Source organism: Cetorhinus maximus, chromosome 7 (assembly GCF_964194155.1).
Source record: "Cetorhinus maximus chromosome 7, sCetMax3.hap1.1, whole genome shotgun sequence".
NCBI classification, from domain to species: Eukaryota; Metazoa; Chordata; class Chondrichthyes; order Lamniformes; family Cetorhinidae; genus Cetorhinus; species Cetorhinus maximus.
Genome location: NC_135885.1, coordinates 8,819,332 through 8,840,371, shown reverse-complemented (window position 1 = coordinate 8,840,371; position 21,040 = coordinate 8,819,332). Strand labels below are relative to the sequence as shown.

The following is a 21,040-nucleotide window of genomic DNA, read 5'->3' as shown; positions in this document are numbered from 1 at the left end:
CCTGTGAAAGAAGAAAAAAAACCTGTAGTTATAGTACTGTCTGTGCATTAAGTTTCTTTTGCCTGAGATACTTATTGGATCACTTTTGTAAGTCTGAGGAACATTTTTGTTGAATAAAATCTGCAGGTCCCTTGCGCATGTGTGCAAAACTCTTCTGGACACTTTTGCACAAAGATTACGTCCTATGGACATGACCTCAGACTAACATCTCAGCCATAGAATGGCAATTCTGAAAATGCATTCCTCGTACTAAACTTGAGTTTAATAGAATTTAATCTTTGCTGATTTACAAATAAATCATTTGTAAATTATACTGTTAAATTAAAAAATAAGAATTGACTGGATGAAAAAGAAATTGGTGAAATTGACACAGGACAAAGAGAAACAGAGTTAACAGTTTCAGGTGGGTGACTTCTCATCAGAGACACCTTTTGGTGTGAATGCCCCTTTTCTTCTTCGAAATAGTACTATGGCTCTTTCAAGTCCACCTGAGAGAGTAGACAGGGCCTTGGTTTTAATGTTGCAGACGCCACAGCACTGCCTGAGTGCTGAAATGTCAGTTTAGGATTTTCAGGTGGAGAAGGAAGAAGTGATCCAGATTTCTCACCACCTCCCAAATCTTTTATCGTTTTGAGAAAGGGTCATCGACCCAGAACGTTAATGCTGTTGCTCTCCACAGATGCTGCCTGACCGGCTGAGTATTTCCATCATTTTCTGTTTTTATTTCAGATTTCCAGCATCTCCAGTATTTTGCTTTTGTCCCCAATCCTTAAGGAAGGAAAGAAAACATTATGTTTAAGTAAACAAAAGCAAAATACTGCGGATGCTGGAAATCTGAAACAAAAACAGAAAATGCTGGAAAAACTCAGCAGGTCTGACAGCATCTGTGGAGAAAAAATGAGTTAATGTTTTGCGTCCTTATGACTGAAGAAGAGTCATAAGGACGCAAAACGTAAACTCTGTTTTTTTTTCTCTCCACATATGCTGTTAGACCTGCTGCGTTTTTCCAGCATTTTCTGTTTATGTTTAAAAAAAGCCTTTGGTCTGTCCCTTTAAATAATTAAAATGATGTAATGCCCAAAAGCAATGACATCATCGAGAACAGCAACTTCCGGTCTGCATCTCAACCGAACTTGAACAGGTGGGCGGGGCCATACGCCACTCTTGTTGATTGACACAGGAGTGGACCAAACGGAATTGGAATGGGGGGAAGCAGCGCCCAATAGGAATACGGCGCACGTGGGCCGGGAGGTGCAGGTTACGTTGAGCCGGCGGCCTGACAACAGAAGGAGAGGCGCGGAGCCGAGTGGCCGGGGGGGTGGGGAATCAATAAGGGGGGAGGAAAAAGCGGCAGCGCTTGGGAACAGGGACGAACAGCCAGACCAACACCGTAAGAGAACCCCGGCAGTGGGGGGGTGAATTCTGAGGCAAAGCAAACGAACGAACCCGGCTTCTCATCAGCGGGCGGCGGGAGGTGAGGATCGTGTTTTCTCCAACTGATTTCGAAGGCAGGTTCGAACCAGCCAACCAAGCGGCAGCTGGCGAGCCGGCCCCGCCCCGCGCCTCCTGGCAACCGTCGCCGTGGCAACGGCGCGCGGGCCCGGCCCCGCCCCGACCTCTACCTCCTGGCAACCGTCGCTGTGGTAACGGCGCGCGGACCCCTAGCCCGGCTTTTGCCTCTGCTTCCTGACAACCATCGTTGTGGCAACGGCGCGCGGGATAAGCCCATGTCTCTGCCTCCTGGCAACCGTCGCTATGGTAACGGCGCGCGGGTCGCGTGTGCAACGGCGTGTGCACCCGGAACCAATCCTCCCTTGTCATTTAGCCCGTCCCTGCCGGTACTAGCCCTTTGAGCGGCAGAAATGTTACGGTGCAGAAAGCGGCCTTTCAGGCCATTGTGTCTGTGCCAGCCAAAAAGCAAAAAAAAAGGAAACCTAGCTGCTCATTTTAATCCCACTTTCCAGCACCTGGTCCGTAGCCTTGTATGTTACAGCACTTCAGATGCAGATCCAGGGTTTGAGTGTTTCAGCCTCAACCACCAGCCTAGGCAGCGAATTCCAGACACCCGCCACCTTCTGGGTTAAAAAGTGTTTCCTCATATCCCCTCTAATCCTTCTACCAATCACCTTAAATTTATACCCCACCCTGGGAATTGACCCCTCAGCCCGGGAAAAACAAGTCTTTCCTTGTCCACTCATTCTAAGCCTGTAAAATTTTGTACGCCTCAATGAGGTCACCCCTCAGCCTCCTCTGTTCTCAGGAAAACAGCCCCAGCCTATGGAATCTCTCCTCATAGCTGCAATTTTCATGTCCTGGCAACATTCTTGTAAATTTCCTCTGCACTCTCCGCATGTCCTTCCTGTAATGTGGTGACTGGAACTGTACACAAAACTTCAGCTGTGGCCTAACCAGCATTTTGTATAGTTCCATCATTACATCCCTGCTTTTGAATTCAATACTTTGCCCAATAAAGGAGAGTATTCCATATGATTTCTTGACCACCTTATCCATCTGTTCTGCCACCTTCAAGAACCCATGGACATTCACTCCAAGGTCCCTCACCTCCTCAACCCCTCTCAACTTTCCATTTATTGAGTATTCCCTTGCTTTGTTTGCCCTTCCCAAATGCATTATCTCACACTTTTCCAGATTGAATTCCATTTGCTACTTCTCCACCCACTCAACCAAACCATTGATATCATTCTGGAGTCGATAGCTATCCTCTTCACTGTCAACTACACGGCCATTTTTTGTGTCATCTGAAAATTTCCTAATCATGCCTCCCACATTTAAGTCTAAATCATTGATATACAACAAACAGCAAGGGCCCCAACACTGAGCCCTGTGGAACACCACTGGAAACCGTTTTCCATTCGCACAAATATCCATCGACCATTACCCTTTGTTTCCTGTCATTGAGCAAATTTTGGATCCAACTCGCCACCTTCCCTTGTATCCCATGAGATCTCAATTTCCTGACCAGTTTGCCATGTGGGATCTTGTCAATTATCTTACTGAAATCCATGTAGACAACATCCACTGCACTACCCTCATCAATCCTCCTTGTTACTTTCTCAAAAAATTCTATTAAGTTAGTAAGACACGATCTTCCCCTAACAAAACCATGCTGACTATCCCTGATCAGCCTGTACCTTTCTAAGTGACAGTTTATCCTGTGTCTCAGAATTGTTTCCAATAATTTGCCCACCACCGAAATCAGATTGATCGGCCTATAATTTTCTGGCCTATCCCTCGCACCCTTTTTAAGTAATGGTACAACATTCATAGACCTCCAATCCTTTGGGACCTTGCCTGTATCTAGTGAGGATTGGAAAATGATCCTCAGAGCATCCGCTGTTTTCTCCCTGGCTTCCAACAGCCTGGGATACAATCCATCTGGCCTTGGTGATTTATCCACCTGCCAGTCCCTCCAGTATTTCGTCTCTCATTATGCTTATAGTATCTAATATTTCACACTCCTCTTTAACTAGAATGTCTGCATCATCCCTCTTCTTAGTGAAGACAGAGTACTCATTGAGAACCCTGCCCACGTCTTCTGCATCAACCCACAGGTCACCATGTACATTTCTGATAGGCCCTACCTTTCCCTTAGTTATTCCCTCGCTCTTAATGTACTGGTAAAACATCTTAGGATTTTCTTTGCTTTTACCTGCCAATATTTTATCATATCCTCTCCTTGCTTTCCTAATTTCCATTTTTACTTCTATACTCTGTACTTTCTATGCTCCTCAGGCTTTGTACAGTATTAAGTCTTTTGTGACTGTCATAAGTTTTCTTTCTCTGCTTTATCTTGGTATGTTTCTGGATAACCAGGGTGCTCTAGATTTGGCAGTACCACCTTTTTTCTTTCTGGGGACATGCCTACACTGTGCCTGTAGAATCTCGCCATTGAATGCCTACCATTGATTTGACACAGTTTTTCCTTCTAATAGCTGTATCTAGTCCACTCTCGCCAGCTCACCTCTCAGCTTTGTAAAATTTGTCTTCCCCCAATTTAGAACTTTCACTCCTGTTCTATCTTTGTCCTTTTCCATAATAATGCTAAATCTAACTATAATATGGTCACTATCTCCAAAATAGTCCCCCACTGCTGCTTCATCCACTTGCCCAGCTTCATTTCCTAAGACTAAATCTACAATTGCGGCCACTCTCGTTGGGCTTGTTATGTGCTGGCTAAAATAGTTCTCTTGAATGCAGTTCAAGAATTTTACACCCTCTGTGCCCCTTATACTGTTCGTATCCCAATTGATATTAGGGTAGTTGAACTCCCCAACTATTACTGCCCTATTGTTTTTACACTCAGAAATGTGTCTACATATTTGCTCTTCTAATTCCCTTCCATTATTTGGGGGTCTATAGTACACCCCTGGCAGTGTGGCTGCCTCTTTTTTATTTCTGAGCTCAACCCATATGGCCTCTTTTGATGATTCATTTAGTATATCATCCCTCCTCACAGCTGTAATTGCTTCTTTAACCAATAATGCTACACCCCCCCCTCCCTATCCTGCCTGAAATCACTATAGTTAGGGATGTTTTTGCTCCTCCTTAAGCCACATTTTCATTATAGCGATGATATCATTCTGCCTTGTGTCCATCTGTGCCCTCAGCTCATCGGCTTTATTTACTATGACCCTTGCATTTACATATATACCTTTTAACACTGCCAAATTCCTGTGCTGTACATTTTTTAACCTGTGCTACTTCTGTCTTTCAGAGTCACTAATTCTCCATCTCCCATTCCCTGCTCTGAGTTTGTCTTCAGTTTCCCAGCCCCCATGCCAATCTAGTTTAAACCCCGCCCCCCCCAACAGCACTAGCAAATCTTCTTACGAGGATATTCATCCCAGTCCTGTTCAGGTGTAGACCACCCGACTTCCCCAGAACCGGTCCCAGTGCCTCAGAAATCTGATGCCCTTCCTACACCAGCTTTCCAGCCACATGTTTATTCGCTCAATTCTCCTATTTCTATACTCGCTTGCACGTGGGACTGGGAGTAATCCTAAGATTACAGCTTTTCAATCTCCTTCCTAGCTCCCTAAACTCTGCTTTCAAGATCTCATCCCCTTTCCTACCTAAATTATTGGTACCAACGTAGACCATGACCTCTGGCTGATCACCCTCCCCAGAAGAATGTCCTGCAGCCACTCCATGACATCCTTGACCCTGGCAATATACCATCCCGGAGTCACGTCTACGGCAATAGAAACGCCTGTCTGTTCCCTTAACTAACAAATCTCTTATTACTACTGCTCTTCCCCTCTTCTTTCTTCCCTCCTGTATAGCATTGTGGTCCCACAATCTTGGCTCTGACTGCACCCCTCCGAGGAACCAACGTCCCCACCAGTATCCAAAACGAAAAACCAATAGGTGAGTGGGACCCCAGTGGACTCCTGCACTACCTACCTAATTTTCTTGGACTGCTTGGAGATCACCCATTCCCTTTCTGCCTCCAGGCTGCTAAGCGGCGGTGTAACCACCTCTCTGAATGTGCTATCCATGCAGCTTTCAACCTTGCGGATGTGCCACAGTGACTCTCGCTGCCGCTGGAGCTCCAAAACCCGGAGCTCAAAGTTCTGCAGCTGGTGACACTTCTTGCACATGTGGTCATCTAAGACACTGGCAGCGTCCACAACTTCCCACATATTACAAGACATGCGTTCCCCGCGACTGAGCTGTCCTGCCATGGCTTCAATTTACTTTCCTTGTGTTAACTTTATTTTACTTTGGTTTACTTATGCAACTTTATTCTGCCTGACCTCGACTTAACTTCATTTCTTTATCGCTTTGTTTCTTCCTTAAATGTAAGTAGCTCCTCCTTTTAAAAAAAATGTGTTTTTCTATTTCTCAGCTACTCCCTAACAGCAGTTTCTCACCAATGAATGAACTTAAGCTTCTCCTGTGATGTTAAGTGCTGGCGCTGCTGTTGATGCCTGGCTCGGCGTCTTCCTCTCACACCTTCCTCTTTGGTAGAGCTATCCAATTAGTCACAGTCTTCTAACTCTTTCCCAACAGCCCTTCATTTTATTTTCCTATTCAGGTATTTATTCAGTTCCCTTACTATTCAATATTATTGTTGAAACTGCTTCCTCCAAATGCACATTATATTACAGATCACCAAAACTGGTCGAGTTTGGGAGGGAAAAAAAAACATTCTACTCATCGTCCCCTGCTTTTTTTAATTGCCAATTATTTTAAACCTGTGTCCCATACTTACTGGCCATTCTGGTGCTGGAAACAGTTTCTCCTCATTTACTCTTATCAAAAATCTTTCATAATTTTAAACACCTCAGTTATATTTCTGGTAGCCTTCTCTACTCTGAGAGCAATCCCAGCTTCTCCATAGAACTGAATTCACTTATCTTGCTATTAATTCCTCTGCACCTTCTCCAAAGCCTTGATGCCCTTCTTAAAGTGCAGTCGTCAGAATTGGTGGACAGAATATCCGAGCTGAGGTCTAACCAGTGATTTATAAAGATTTAGCATAACCACCTTGCCTTTGTACTTCATTCCTCTATACAACCAAAGGTTCCCACAAGGTTTATTTTAAAACAGCTTTATCACTCGTCCTACAACTTTCAAACATTGTGGATATGAACTCCAGGTCTCCCTCTCTTTTCTTGGATCCCATTTAAAATCACCCTGTTTGGGTTTATAGAATCATGGAATGGCTACACGGGAGAAGGAGACAATTCGATTTGTGGTGTCCATGCTGACTCGACAAGAACAACTTGGCTCGTCCCACTCCCCTGCTTTTTCCCCATAGCCCTGCAATTTTTTTCTCTGCTGATGCTAATCCAATTCCCTTTTGAAAGCCATGATTGAATCTACCTCCACCAGCCTCTCAGGCAGTGCATTCCAGATCCTCCCATGTTGCAACTTGTCATTTTTCCTTCCAAAATGCACGATTTCACATTTCTCTATGTTAAATTTCATCTGTACGTTAGGTTATATTCATTTTCTTGGTTTAATATTATTAGATTTGTGTTCAACAAATTTATGAATTTATACATTTATAATTTATGAATTATGAATTTAATTATAATATATTTTACATTTAATTTTAAATTGATGAATGATCTTGATGCCGTATTGGGCTCTGTTGCAGAACTGTGGTTGTGGTTTCATCGACTGACAGAGCCCTTTTTGCAACTGGAGAGTAAAATTTCCTAGGGTATGATTATGTATTGATGATATGCTTGAGATTCCAAACCTGTTCCTGTGCTGTACAGTACCATAACAAAAATAAAAATACCTGAAAAAACTCAGCAGGTCTGACAGCATCTGCGAAGAGGAACACAGTTAACGTTTCGAGTCCGTATGACTCTTCAACAGAACTAAGGAAAAATAGAAAAGAGGTGAAATATAAGCTGGTTTAAGGGGTGGGGGGGAGAGCAGGGTGGAGTGTTGAAATGGCAAGCAACAGGGACGACTCTGCTCTCATGCCCACATGTCCGTTCTTGGCCTGCTGCATTGTTCCAGTGAAGCTCAATGCAAACTGGAGGAACAGCACCTCATCTTCCGACTAGGCACTTTACAGCCTTCCGGACTGAATATTGAGTTCAACAATTTTAGATCATGAACTCTCTCCTCCATCCCCACCCCCTATCCGATCCCCCTTTTTCCAATAATTTATACAGATTTTTCTTTTCCCACCTATTTCCATTATTTTTAAATGTATTTTCATCCATTGTTTTATCTCTACCTTTTAGCCTATTTCAATCCCTTCCCTCCACCCCACCCCCACTAGGGCTATCTGTACCTTGCTCGTCCTGCTTTCTACTCTTAATGCCACCTATTAGCACATCGCTTAGATAATATCACCACCTTCAACACCTCTTTGTCCTTTTGTCTATGACATCTTTTGGCTATCTCCACCTATCACTGGCCCTCTATCCAGTTCTACCTGTCCCAGCCCCCCTTAAACCAGTTTATATTTCACCTCTTTTCTATTTTTCCTTAGTTCTGTTGAAGAGTCATACGGACTCGAAACATTAACTGTGTTCCTCTCCGCAGATGCTGTCAGACCTGCTGAGTTTTTCCAGGTATTTTTATTTTTGTTTTGGATTTCCAGCATCCGCAGTTTTTTGCTTTTATCTTACTGTACAGTACCATACCTGGTCCATTTGTTTACCTATGGCTTTGCACTCTAATGGGGAGCATCTTCACAGTGTACTGTATTAAGACCATTTGCAGGACAAAGACGTGCTTGGAGACGTCTCATTGCCTAGACGGCTTGCCTTTCTTTTATTTATAGTTTGTCTCCTTTTTCCTGGTGAATGAAACTACAAAATAATGTTACTTTTGTCACTTGTTTTACACTCTTCATCCTTCAGCTGGGGGCATTGTTATGGTGATGTGCAAGACCAGATTTTGCAGATACTTAATTTTCTGCCAATTTGCATTATTGATGGAGTGGGGGAGGGTGGGCTGGTGAATCCTCCCTATCGTGATAGATAATAGAGTTGCTTCTCCTTATGCACTCCAGCCAAATTGCATTTCTTTGAGTCAGATTCACTCTGGACTTTTTAAATAATTTGCTTCTTTTGAATGAAACACCGTATAGATAAATTTGCATCTACTATCATACAGCACAAAAGGAAGCTGTGCCCCTTTGTAAAAGGGTTATCTAACTAGTCCCACTCTCCCTATTCCCATAGCCTTGTATTTTTTCCCCTTGAGGTATTTATCCAGTTCAGTTTTGAAAGTTACTGTTTAATCTGTATCCACTATGCTGTCGTCACTAAGACCACTGATTCCCACCTCTGTAACATCGTTTGATTTTGCCCCTGTCTCAGTTCATCTGCTGCTGAAACCCTCATTCATGCCTTTGTTACCTTGAGATTTGTCTGTTCCAACTGGCTGATCTCCCACATTCTAACCCTCCATAGAATTGAGGTAATCAAAAACTCTGTCCATGGCCTAACTTGCAAAAGTCCCATTACCCATCATCCCTGTGCTTGCTGACCTACATTGGCTCCCAGTCGAACAACACCTTGATTTTAAAATTTCATCCTTGTTTTCAAATCCCTCGATGGCCTCGCCTCTCCCTGACTGTGTAATCACCTCCAGCCCCACCACCCTCTGAGATTTCTGCATTCCTCCATTCTAACTGTTTGAGCATTCCTGATTTTAATCTCTCCCACACTGGTGACTGCGCTGCCCTAAGATCTGGAATTCCCTCCCGAAATCTCTCCACCTCCTTTTCCTCATTTAAGACGCTACTTAAAACCTACTTTGACCAAGCTTTTGGTCATCTGACCTAATATCTCCTTATGGAGCTCTGTGGTATACTTTGTTTTACAATGCTCCCATGAAGCACCTTGGGATGTTTTATTATGTTAAAGCTGTAATATAAATAATAAATTGTTGTCAGGCAATGCATTATAACAATTTTCTGCTTTCCAAAAGAAAAATTCTCCTCCCCTCAACCTCTCCCCTCTAGTTCTTTTGCCAATTACCATAAATTGTGCCATCCAGTTATTGACCCTCCTGCCACTGGATGCACTTTCTCCATGTGATTAAAATCCTTTAAAATTTTGGTTGACTCAATTAAATTTCCTTTTAAACTTCTCTGCTCCAACATAACTGATGTGCTCAGACCTGGTGCCGTTCTGGTAAATCTCCTCTGCAAGGCCTTGATGTGCATGTGCAGGTCTGTGTACAAAAATTGTTGTGAATATCTAGTTCATGGTTCATGTGTTTTTGAATATAATTTTTAGTTTTAGGAATTAAAATTTAATTGTAGAAAATAGGGTACATACAATTAAAGCAAGCCTGGAGCCGATTACACTTAAAGATCGGGGCCCTGCTGCCTTCAGACGTTAACAGTTAGAAAAGCAAGGTAATTAAAATGCTGGGCTTTAGAGATTGCCAGAAAACCTTAAGAAATGGCAGTTCAAAAGGTGACCCATATTTGTTTCATTAAGTCAGAGATAGAGCTGTAAAGCAGCAGGTGGGCTTACCTAGCTGAAGAACTGGAAATGTGATGTCTGCAAAGCTTACAGTAATGGCAGCCCAGAGAGATGTTTTTGTTTCGGCAAGTAGAGCTAACTTAAAATTGTAGAGAGATAATTAACTTAAAGATTGGTTTGAGGACAGCCGGCTACTTCACCATGGAAATGGTGGAGCTTAAGAAGGCTCCCTGGTTTCAATTTATCTGGGTGTTTGCTGGGAGAGTTAGTTGCAGTTTGGACTTTGTGCAGTTTGCAGCTCACTGAGAGAAGTTAGCCAGAGTAAATGACAGCTAGGTAGACCTGCATTGTAAGCGGAGTAAAGAACTAACATCATCATTGATAGTGTGGAAGGTGGGCAGGGCTTAATCTCATCTTGAATCTTGAGGGAACAGAAGCTGGAAGATTGCCTGATTTGAAGCTAGTGGGGAAATCTACAGTGGTCCTCAAAATGTCTTATTGCAAAAGAAAATAATCGGCTGAATTAGCTTGGAAATATTGAAAAGTAACCAGAACAAGGAACCTGGGGCATCCACAGTCAAGAAATAGTGAATGAAAGTTGTTATTTTTCTTTTTTTGCAAAAATATACTTAATTCATAAAATATCTAAAAGAGCACTACAAAACATTTCAGAATGTGCAATGATGTTCAAAAGCTGAGGAGAATTCTCCAGAGGACTGTGGTAAATTTCTGGGTGGTCCCTACAGAAGTAAATAACTTTTAAGATTGATGTGTCTTGTAAGTGAATTCTTGGGGGAAGTAAGTAAACCTGAGTACATAGCATGTAATCATAAGCTGTAGTGTTAACTTAATCATGTTTGCTTTTTTTAATTCTTTTATACACAATAAAGTTTTTTGTGCTTTTTTTTTAAAAAGTGAAAGCTTGTGGCGTAGTTCTGTTTGTTTAAACAAGGAATTCAGATTTATTTTTAAATGTTAATGGTCTCTATGCCTTGTGACAAAATGCAGTCAAGAAGAAAACCCAAGTCTACTGTTTTGGTTTGTGTAGTTGACACGGTCTTGGTTTTGCACCCGGGACTTACTCAGTTTGTTGCTATTAAAATGCTGCATGGGTAAAAAAAACAGCAGGTAATTCATTTTAAAGCTGTGTCAGTGATTGAGATGATGCTTTTAATTCATTTCCAGTTGCTGCACAATCGGTGACAGACGTGTGATTTCCAGCTCTTCCCCCACCCTTGTTACATAGCTCAAAGCGTGTCCTCAAGAGAAGCTTGCAGCACAGAAGGAGGCCATTCGGTCCATCATGCCTGTGCCGGTTCCATGTTGGAACCATCTTTTTGACTGTGTTTGTCATTGGCGCCGTTATTTGTATTGATGTTCCAAGCACTTTAAGTGAGTTGCTGCAAATTTTAGAAAAAGGTGATTTGTGTCAGTTGGATTTTGGATCCTGTTCGTTTGTGCTGCAATGTAAGTAGGGAGTTGATTAACTATTCCTGCCCTCTTTCCGATTTTTTTTTTTCTTCCTCAAGTATTTGTTTTTGATGCGATTTGAATTGCAACTGTATTATATCACTGTTGGAATGGAAGGGGAGCATAAAAAATGTCTGTATGTTGAAGCAGCATTTCAGCCACACTGCTGAATGGTTGCCCTGTCTGAATTATTCACTGAGTGAGTTTGTACTTAAGTCTCTTTCAGTAGTGGCATGTGAAGTTTCATTCTTCAGCAACCAACTCAGCAATATGCTTTATCTAATAATTAGAGACTGAGTACTCATTTGGTTGAGTGGCTTGTCAGCTGGTGAGATTTGTTTTACCACTTGTCTGAGCTGCTGCGTTTTTCTTTTTGAGTCAGAGGTCAGGAGTCGGGACCCAAGGCTACTGTTTTGGTTCGTGTAGTTGACACTGCCTTGGTTTTGCACCCAGGGCTTACTCATTCTGCTGCTATTAATATGCTACATGGGTAAAAAAACACAGCAGGTAATTCATTTTGAAGCTGTGTCAGTAATTCTTGGATGATATTTTTACTTCATTTCCAGTTGCTGCACAATCAGTGACGGACATGTAATTACCAGCTCCCCCCACCCTCATTGTATAGCTCAAAGCGCATCCTTCAGAGAAGCTTGCAGCACAGAAGGAGGCCATTTGGTCCATCATGACTGTGCCTGTTTCTTGTTGGAACAATTGCTTGGCCCACCTTGTTGCCATGGCCCTGTACCTTCCTCTGTTTCAAATATTCATCCAGATTTCCCTTTGAAGAGTCAGTAAGTCTCTGTTTCCGCTGCTGTTTGTGGCCAAGCATTTCAGGCTCCCAACAGCTCTCTGCAGCAAGAAATACCTCCTAACCTATCTCCTCGCTCTCTAAGAATTTTAAATTGTTGACGTCTCATCATCCACTGTTTATTGTTGAGGTCGGAAGCAATCTGGTTTGGGCTGTTTCCAGTTTGGTTGAGTTGTTAGTTCTTTCACCTCCGAAGTTGAATGGATGTCAGTTCAAAGCCCTGTCCACATAATCTAATTTGACTCTTCAGTGCGCAGTGCTGCATTGCTGGAGGTACCAGCTGTTATCTTGGACATGCAAACCCAAAAACTATTTGGGGGTGGAGGGGATATATTTTGTAACTAATGGCAGGACTTGAAGAACACTAGGTGGTTCTCTGCAGCTTTCCTTTGTTAACCAACACCATGAGAAATAAATTAATTCAGCATTTGTCTCATTATGTCCCTGTTATGTCAGAACGTGCAGTTATCATTTAGCACACATCAAGATTTCACAAACAACAATAAGAAAGAACAATTCCCATTTGTGTGGTACATTTCAAGATGTAACATAGGAAACATGGCAGTCAATTTATGCACAACAAGCTCCCACAAACAGCACAGAGAAAATGAGCAAATAATTTTGTTCAATAATGTAGCATTAGGGATAAATATTGGACAGGACAGTGGAAGGGAATTCCCCTGCTTTTCTTTGTATAGTGTCATGGGAATTTTACATTCACTTGAGAGGGCAGATGGGGCCTCTGATTAACATCTTATCTGAAAAGCGGCATTTCCTGACAGTACAGTGCTACCTCAGTACTGTACTTAGTGTCGGCCTTGATTTTTGTGCTTAAGTCTCTGGGGCAGAACTTGAACCCACAATTTTCTGACTCAGGTGAGAGTGCTCACTGAGCCACAGCTGACACCATGAGATGAATGTCTTGTTAGTCCATTTTTAGTGGTGTTGGTTACAGGAGGAAAGCTGGTCTGGAAACCATGAGAACCACCTATTCCTCAAAGACTGAGATGGGAGCTAGGTAACATTTCCACCTGAGTCGCCAAACCTGCAAACGGGTTGGATTTGCATCTGGTCCATGATGACAGACCAGTCAGTCCTCACCAGTGCTGTCAATAGGATCTCAGTAAAAGGTAATAGTATTGCATTTCAATACTCTGACCACATAATCTGTGGAAGAACACCCAGCAGAACAATTGTCGACTGTGATCTTACAAACTTGTGTAGTGTCTAGAGATACCGCTTAACTCTCGGGGAAAGTCATGGATATTCTTCAACTGTCACTGCTGGTGGGGCAATTTTCAATCCGGAGTAATATGGAAGAAGCACATAGAACCATAGAAACCATAGAAAAGTTACAGCTCAGAAGGAGGCCATTCAGCCCATCTTGTCCATGCCAGCCCGAGGACACCCAGGTGCCCTTTCTAATCCCACCTTCCTGCACCCGGCTCATAGCCCTGCAGCTTACAGCACTTTAGGTGCAGATCCAGGTACTTTTTAAAAGAGTTTAAAGTTTCTGCCTCTACCACCTACTTGGGCAGCGAATTCCAGACATTCACTACCCTCTGCGTAAGAAAGTTCCTCCTCATGTCCCCCCTACACCTTCTGCCACTTATTTTGAATCTATGTCCCCTGGTTCTAGAATTCTCCATCAAGGGAAACAATTTTATACTGTCCACTCTATCTATTCCCCTCATCATTTTCTACATCTCAAACAAGTCACCTCTCAGCCTTCTTTGGCTGTTTCAAAATTTATTCTTCCTTTTAAACTAAGTCTCCCCAGTGGCAAATTGAATGAATCTGGCGAGCTTTCATGGTGAGGGTGAGGTGGAGTGGTGTTAGCCACAGCTCAATGGTAACACACTTGCCTCTGTGTCAGAAAGGCTGTGGGTTCAAGTGACTGGCACTCCAGTACAGTACCAAGGAGTGCTACACTGTTGGAGGTGAGATGTGGATTAAAAGTTCCTACGGCAGTATTTTTGAAGAAAAGCAGGGGAGTTTCACCCTGGCCAATATTTATCCCTCAATAAACCTCACTAAAACAGATTATCTGGTCATTATTACATTGCTGCTTGTGGGAGCTGGCTGTGCAAAATTGGCTGCGGTGTTTCCTACAGCAGTGACTACACTTCAATGTTACTTTTATTTATTTCTTTCCTCCACTGGCTGAATATGACCTCCACTTGGGGAAACCAGTTGCACACATGTGCCACTGATACCATTTGAAACTTACAAATAAACAGGAAAAAACTCACCCATTCCCGCACAGAGCCCATTTTCTCACAGTATTAAACCCCACCATTGTTTCTCAACCATGCAAAAAAAACCTGGGAGAGGCAATGCAGAAGACATAGTGGTGAAAGGAGGGAAAATACTGGTGAAATTGAAGAAGAAAAGGTATAACTGAATCTCTACAAAATTCTCTTCTAGGTGTTATGGCCACCGCAGATGTCAATTGTTGCGCAAACTAAATCCCAGAGGGAAACTTGGCTATGGGCCATACCCTTTTTTTGTATTCTGAAAACAAGAAGGAAACACACTGATCTCAGCAGCAAGAAATCCAGTAACACTTTTGGGATTTTAAAAGTTAAAAGTAAAAGCTTTATTAACAAGAATAAAAGAAAACTTAAGCACACAAGATGACAGTTGTACAGTTAAAATTAGACTTTAAAAAGAATTCCCCCAAAAATTCAACTTTGTCAGACCCACGAGTAAACACCTTCTAGGCAACACTCCCTTATAGATGTTTAACTATAAAAATCCAATAATATTACCCAAGGCGAACTGCTGTAATAAAGGCGTACCACATGACCCTTTAAACTCTCTCTCATTCTGCTGTGGAAATCCAAAACTTCAGACTAAGACTGCTTGTTGCAGCCCAAGACTTTTCTGGCTTAACTGGATGACTGATTCAAACTGCATTTTCTCCCAGCCTAGAACTGTTTCCAGGAGATCTCCCTCACACAGCCAACAACCCATAACTACAGCTAAAATCTCAACATCTAATAGCTACCAATCCACTGTAACTCTAAAATACCTTTCCCCCCTTTTCATCTCGGGTTCCATTGTTCACACACCCCTGAAACGCGAATCTTTCCAAATGCAAAATCTGTCATGTTTCTATTTTGTCTCTGCTTTTGGGTCAATAAAATGTAATATACCCTCTCCTGTTTACCTCTGGAACTCCTGCAAGATGCAAACATGTTTCTTGTGACCTCTGACTTCCCTTTGATATTCAAATGAACTCTCAACTTATCTAAAAATGTAAATATTAGATCCAACCTATTCACTTGCACCTCAAGCATAACACCTCTATCCTTTCATGTTTTAAACCCCCAGACAATCTGTCTTCTAGTAACTTTTCCACAGCTTAATTGAATCATTTACACACAGACACATAGCCTTCTTTACAGAATAACACAATATTCCCCAAAATATGTATTTAAAAAATAACACCTATTCTCACACTAGGCTGTGAAGGTCACAGTTTCTACCCCAGCCACACCGGCACTGTCAGACCAGCAACATATAGTCAGTGGAATTCTCGTCATCCTGGCTGTTGTAAGTCATCTCCCTTTCTCTGAAGCCTCCTCCAAACCAACAATTCTCAATGATTGCTCTGTTACTCCAATTGTGGCCTCTTGCACATCCTAATTTTCATCTCTTTCCCCCATAGGTGGCAATGTCTAGGCTCTAAGCTTTGGAATTCCCTCACTGAACCTCTCCAACTCCTCCTTTAAGGCACTCCATAAAACCTACCTCTTTGACCAAGCTTTTGGTAACGTCCCATTATCTCCTTATGTGGTTTGGTGTCAAATTTTGTTTGATCACTTCTGTGAAGTGCCTTGGGATGCTTTACTATGTAGCCATGTTATATAAATGTGAATTATTGTTTGGTTACTTGATTTTGATTTTAAATAAATTTTAAGGGGGCGTGGAGCGTACCTAACAAATTCCACTTACATAGAAACATAGAATATTGAAGCAGGAGTAGGTCATTCGGCCCTTCGAACCTGCTCTGCTGATCCTCTATCTCAACACCATACTCCCATTCCCTCCCCATTCCCTTTGACACCTTTAGAGTCTAGAAATCTAACTGTTTCCTTCTTAAATAAATTCAGTTGCTTGGCCTCCACAGCCCTCTGTGGTAGAGAATTCCACAGGTTCACCACCCTCTGAGTGAAGAAGTTTCTCATCATCTCAGTCCTACTTGGCCTATCCCATATCCTGAGATTGTGACCCCTTGTTCTCGACTCCCCAGCCAGAGGACCCTGCATCCAGTCTGTCCAGCCCTGTCAGAATTTTATACGTTTCAATGTGACCCCCTCTCATTCTAAACTCCAGTTAATACAGGCCTAGTCGGCCCAGTCTCTCTTCATAGGACAATCCTACCATCCTAGGAATCAGTCTTCACCAATCTTTTTCTTCTTACATACTTATAGAAGCTTTTACAGTCCTTGCTCCCATTTTCCAGGCAGTCGTGATATTTCAGGTGCTTATAAAATGCCTGTCCCTTGGTTAATGAGAAACCTATAGACACAAATGACTGCTTTGCCTCTTGCTGCCACCATTCATTTGTGTTTTTTGAATCTGTATTGATTCCTCAACCCCTAATTCCACAACATTGTTTGATCTTGTCAAGTTCTTTTGGGTATATTAAGCAGCTGCAATATTATTACAAAGTCCAGTTTGCAGATCTTATTCCTGCCTAAAGGCTATGAACAGGAGTTGCCCTCCTTAAGGATTAAAGGTTATCTTGGCTATTTTGTAGCATCAGCAGCTTTTGTTGCCTGTTTTGCATACTTTTGTATCTAGCTGATTGTGGCCTTCTGTCTGATTTGCGGGAATTAATAATTCATAAAGTTTTAATGATGGTGGTGTCTACCCTCTTGGCTCTGTGCCTGCCTGGGTAACTCGAGGAATTTTTAAAGGGGCACTGTCTTCCTGGTGAAAAGGTTTGATGTTCTTTTCTCTTGCGGCAGGAGCAAAGCCATTGACTGACTCGCTTTTATCTCAGCGTTTATGTTTAAAAGTTAAAGTTATAAGATAGTGGGTGGGTAGGGAGGCAGTGGTGCTCTGGAGAGCTAGCAGTACATCACAGCAGAGCCCCATGTTGCAATCAATGGATACCTAAATGTGTGCATTTTCCAGTAGGGTTGACTTTAATGCCAATCCGATAGCATCCCTTTTGCCATCTCAGCTGAGGTCTGTTAACTTGAAGTACAAAGCTGGGATCAAACCTTCCTGTTATGAATTTTTAAATGTGTCAGTGGGCAGAACTGAATTCGCTATGCAATTAGATGATGTCCAGAGTTAGTAATAGGGTCTTACCATTGAATTGGTGTCTTAGGACCATTGAAAGGATAATCCAGCTCAGGATCCTGCCTCTGTTCACATTACAGTTTGCCACGTAAAATCAAGGTTGACTGTTACATCCAATTTGGTCTCCTCAGACCCCCATTGTTCAAATAGCCTGTCATGGCTCACTCATTTCAGTATAATCATTTCAACAATGTATTGCATATGAATATAAGACTATCCTTCGGAAGAACAGCAACAACTTGTATTTATATAGCACCTTTTTAATGTAATGAAACCTCCCGAGGTGCTTCACAGGAGCATTATAGAACAAAATATGACACTGAGTCACATAAAAATACATTGGAGTGGAGAAAAGTTTAGTTTCTCTTGTAATAAAGCCTTGGGTAGTTCAAGTATGTATTGAGAACTCTCAATAGCTTGTATTTATATAGAGCCTTTAATGCAATACAAAGTCTCAAGGCATTTGACAGGAGTGTTGTGAAGGAAAATCTGACAGAGCGGGGAGATTACCAAAATCTTGATCAAAGAGGTAGGTTTTAAGAAGCTACTTAAAGAAGGGAAGGGGGGTGGAAAGATTTAAGGAAGGAATTCCAGAGCCTAGGGCCTTGGCAGCTGAAGACGTGGTTTCCAAGCAGTGGATTGATTAAAATCTGGGACACTCAAAAAGCCAGAATTAGAGGAGCGCAGATATCTCTGAATGCTCTTCAGTTGGAAGAGATTACAGAAGCAGAGACAGGTGAGGCCATGGAGGGATTTAAAGATAAGGATGAGAATTTTAAGAGCAAGGTGTTGCTTAACTGGGAACCAGTAGGTCATTGAGCAGAGAACTGATCGGTGAATGGGACTTGATGTGAGTTAGGATACTGAGATGACCCCCAATTTATGGAGGGTAGAATGTGGGAGGCTGTCCAGGAGTGTGTTGGAATAGTCAATTCCAGAGAGAACAGTGACAAGGAATAGAGTTTCAGCTGTCGATGAGCTGAGGCAGGGATGGAAACATGCAATGTTACAGAGGTGTAGGCAGGTGGCTTTGGTGATGTCAAGGATATGTGATTGACTGCCAATGAATAATTGTTTTATCTGAGAAACCAGTTTGATTTGTTACGAGTAGCGGTTTTGCAATGCCCTCTGGTTTTGTTTGCTGTTTCACTGAGTCAAGGCAGTTAGAAATCTGCTGTCAGGCAGGATTTGTATTAATTACCATCAGAGTTTATTGCCCAATTGATACAGTAATCACTGTCTGTCACCAGCTAGTTAGGGGCCAGTGTTAACTATTAATTTTTTTTTTTTTTGCTTGAATCTGGAATCGGTTTTGCGCTCACAGAACGCATCCACCTTCTGTGCAAGGAGTTTGCACCAGAAGTTTTCCACTTCTGATTCTAGTTCCAGGAAAAGTACAACTCATCCCACTGAAAAATAACTTTGTTCCTTTTGGTAAAAGAATCTTGCCATCAGCAAGTTTTGCCAAGAAATGACTGTATTGACACTTCTTCCCTTATGCAAAATGCCTTTCGCATCAACACATCTCTGTATTGTGCGCACAAGTGAATTACTCTTTGAAATACAGGGGGTTGTTCCATGGACAAGATTTAATGCATTGGCACCAGTGCGATTGGAGAAGTCATACTGAAATTGAGTGCATCACATAAGATTAAAACATATTGATTTATCATCACTTCAAATTAATCTCACCATAACTATTACCAGTGGTAGATGTATAACTACAAAGAGTATATAACTCAAAATGCTTTCCACAGATAGAAAGCAACTTTGGAAAAACAAAATGTATAATGGTATCATATACAACATTTGTCTATTTCTATATTTCTATATTTCTATTTCTCTTTAGTTCTGATGAAGAGTCATACGGACGCGAAACGTTAACTCTGTTTTCCCCTCCAAAGATGCTGTCAGACCTGCTGAGTTTTTTCAGCTATTTTTGTTTTTGTTTCAGATTTCCAGCATCTGCAGTATTTTGCTTTTATTATAATGGTATCATATGATCTTTTTCAAGGGCACCTGATGTGAAAATTTTAGACTCTCGCTGGTATAAAAGAATTAAAATTAGTCCAGTGCGCATATATGTAGTTGCATATTGCTAGCATGTTGGTGACAAGATTGTACAATGCTCGGTAAGAATTTGTATTGGTTCATTTGCTCACAGTGAGTTTATCTCACTTGAGAAGCTTAGAGCAAAGGGGCAGCTACCTTTCCAACAGGGAAAAGGAGCTGAACACATCTCTTTGGAGTCTGCTTCAGCATGTTAACAGCAGAGATTACTGGGTGATTGCAGTGAAACATTCAAAGAAGAATAAGGAATTCTTCCAGTCTCTTGCTCAACATTACTCTTTAGTGTCAGCTGTGGCTCAGTTAGTGGCACTCTTGCCTCTGAGTCAGGTTCCAGACCTGCTTCAGGATTTAGCACTGTGATCTAGGCTAAAATTCCAATACAGTACGGAGGGAGTGCTACACTGTGGGAGGTGTCATCTTTTGGATGAGATGTTATGGTGAGGCACCATCTGCCCTCTCAAGCGTCTGCAAAAGATCTCAAGGCACTATTATGAATAAAAGCAGGAGTGTTATCCCTGGTCTCCTGGCCAATATTTATCCCTCACTCAACATCACAAAAACAGATTTTCTGGTCATCTCATTTCTGTTTGTGGGAACTTGCACTTACCACATCATACCAATAACTATATCTCAAGAGTAAAATCTCTCGGCCGCTCTCTGGTGCGCATGCGCTCTTGGCTGCTCTTTCTCACGCTCTCTCGCTCTCTCTCTCATGCTCTCTCGTTCTCTCTCGCACTCTCTCTCATTCTCTCTCGCACTCTCTCGTTCTCTCTCGCACTCTCTCTCGTTCTCTCTCGCACTCTCTCTCGTTCTCTCTCGCACTCTCGTTCTCTCTCGCGCTCCCTCTCCCTCTCTCTCGCGCTCCCTCTCTCTCTCGCGCTCCCTCTCTCTCTCGCGCGCTCCCTCTCTCTCTCGCGCGCTCCCTCCCCCTCTCTCTCTCTCACGCTTCCTCCCCCTCTCTCTCTCGCGCTTCCTCCCCCTCTCTCTCTCGCGCTCCCTCCCCCTCTCTCTCTCTCGCGCTCCCTCCCCCTCTCTCTCTCTCGTGCTCCCTCCCCCTCTCTCTCTCACGCTCCCTCCCCCTCTCTCTCGCGCTCCCTCCCCCTCTCTCTCTCTCGCGCTCCCTCCCCCTCTCTCTCTCGCGCTCCCTCCCCCTCTCTCTCTCGCGCTCCCTCCCCCCCTCTCTCTCTCGCGCTCCCTCCCCCTCTCTCTCTCTCGCGCTCCCTCCCCCTCGCTCTCTCTCGCGTTCCCTCTCTCTCTCTCTCACGCTCCCTCTCTTGCGCTCCCTAACCCTCTCTCTCTCTCGCTTCTTCCCTCTCTTGCGCTCCCTAACCCTCTCTCTCTCTCGCGCTCCTTCCCTCTCTCTTGTTCTCTCTCTCTTGCGCTCTCGTGCTCTCTCTCACCCCCCCTTTTCCTCTGCCCTTGTGCGTGCTCTTTCTTTCTC

The 21,040-nt window shown here is 42.9% G+C and overlaps 1 protein-coding gene across 1 annotated transcript in view; it reads left to right on the top strand.

Annotated features, from left to right (window-relative positions):
- The first annotated feature begins 1,248 nt into the window (after window positions 1-1,248).
- The window catches only part of pak1 (p21 protein (Cdc42/Rac)-activated kinase 1), a 196,200-nt gene continuing 176,408 nt past the window's right edge, over window positions 1,249-21,040 (top strand). Inside the window, exon 1 of the mRNA XM_078545048.1 lies at window positions 1,249-1,474. The gene's annotated coding sequence lies outside the window, so the exon portion shown is untranslated. The remainder of the gene's footprint in view (window positions 1,475-21,040) is intronic.